The sequence below is a fragment of the Lactuca saligna genome, chromosome 9 (assembly GCF_052625555.1).
Source record: "Lactuca saligna cultivar CGN05327 chromosome 9, ASM5262555v1, whole genome shotgun sequence".
In the NCBI taxonomy this organism is placed as follows: Eukaryota; Viridiplantae; Streptophyta; class Magnoliopsida; order Asterales; family Asteraceae; genus Lactuca; species Lactuca saligna.
In genome coordinates, this window is record NC_136425.1 from 131,283,881 (window position 1) to 131,285,832 (window position 1,952).

At 45.3% G+C, this 1,952-nt stretch overlaps 1 non-coding gene across 1 annotated transcript; it reads right to left on the reverse strand.

Moving 5' to 3' along the window:
* Positions 1-324: 324 nt before the first annotated feature.
* Positions 325-431, reverse strand: LOC145019021 (small nucleolar RNA R71). The gene has a single exon (XR_013667341.1). It is a non-coding gene; the product is annotated as a small nucleolar RNA R71 (small nucleolar RNA).
* Positions 432-1,952: the final 1,521 nt, after the last annotated feature.

Sequence of the window (1,952 nt, forward strand, 5' to 3'; positions counted from 1 at the left end):
GGCCCGGGACTTGTGCAACCCGTAATTCCCGCGACTGCTACCTTCGAGCTAAAAGGTCATATCCTAGCTTCACTCAAGGAAATACCTTTCTATGGGAAAGATCATGAAGATGCCTACAAACATTTGGATGAAGTAAATGATGTTGCTGATTACTTCAATATTCCAAATGTAACTCGCGAAACTCAACTACTTCGTATGCTTCTGGTAACCTTCAAGGGTGCTGCTAAAGACTGGCTCAAGTCACTTCCCCCCGGATCAGTCACTACTTGGGCCAGAATGAAGGAAGAATTTATTGATCACTTTTGCCCACCATCCAAACTAGCCAAACTAAAGAAGGCCATTGCAAACTTTGAACAACAAGCTGGAGAGTCTTTATATGAAGCATGGGAGAGGTACAAAGGTCTGCTAAGAAACTGCCCACACCATGATCTAAAGAGTCAGCAAGAAGTTTCCATCTTCTATGATGGAGTCAATGTCACAACCCGGCAATTGCTAGACTCGCAAGGCCCACTTACAAAGAAGCCACCCCCGGTGATTAAAGAATTGATTGAAGAATTCTCTAAACACTCTAGAGAATACCACAACCCTAGGAATGATGTCACGAGGGGAGTTGCGTATGCTGCCACTGAAGATTTATCAGCGGTCATGGCCATGTTAAAAACCATGGATAGAAGAATGGACAAAATGGATCAAACTATCCATGCTATTCGGGTGGGTTGTGAAAACTGCAATGGACCTCACCTCACTAGAGATTGCGATTTGGATGAGAATGGCAACAAGAAGGCACAAGCATGCTATTCGAGCGGTGACAGGTATGATGAGGACTGGCGCAAACAAAAGAAAGAGTGGCTGCCTTACGAAGAGTACAAGAAGGCCAAGGAGTAGAAGTATATACAAAAAGGGAGAGGCTTTTATCAAAAGGAGGAGTCGGTGCAAGAGATGAAGCTAAGCTTGGAAGATATGCTTACTAAATTTGTGGCTGCTTCCGAGAAAAGACATAGTGACCATGATGCTGCTATCCAAGAAACAAGAACCATGCTCAGGAACCAGCAAGCATCCATCCACAACATAAAAACACATCTTGGGAAACTTGCTCAACAACTAAACCAAAGGTCACCGGGTGAGCTTCCTAGCAAAACCAAGAACAACCCACGAGGCGCACAAGCAAACATTGTCACAACGAGAAGTAGGAAGATCATCACTCCCCTGGCCCCCATTCGAACTGAAGCAACCAGGGACTCGCAGAAGGAAGGAACGAAAGAACAAGCAGAAAACCAAGATTCACAATCTGAGAGGTCTACTCGCCGAGTAGGACCAATGGACTCGGCGAGTACCCCAGCTAAAACGAATGAACAGCCTCCCTTGAAGCCATACCAGCCTCCAATGCCATACCCAGCCCGAGCCAAGAAAGAGAAGCAGGAAGAGGAATATCAGAAGTTTCTAGACCACATTAAAACTCTTCAAATCAACATTCCTTTCATTGAAGCCGTCATGCAAATGCCCAAGTATGCTAAGTTCCTTAAGGAACTCCTCATCAACAAAAGAAAGATGGAGGAAGTGCAGAAGGTAGTGCTTAATGAGAACTGCTCCGCCGCAATGCTAAACAAGTTACCAAAGAAGAAGGGTGATCCGGGGAGCTTAACTTTACCTTGCCAATTTGGCAACTTGGCTGCAATTCATGCCTTAGCTGATTCTGGAGCAAGTGTGAACCTTATGCCATACTCGTTCTTTAAGAAGCTAGACCTCCCGGAGCCAAGGCCAATTCGAATGGCAATTCATTTGGCAAACAAGACTGTCACCTTCCCAAGAGGCATTTGTGAAGATTTGCTAGTGAAAGTGGACAAATTTGTCTTCCCGGCTGATTTCATCATTCTAGACATGGAGGCGGATCCGCAAGTGCCAATTATCCTTAGAAGGCCCTTCCTCAACACAGCTAGCGCTATCGTAGATAT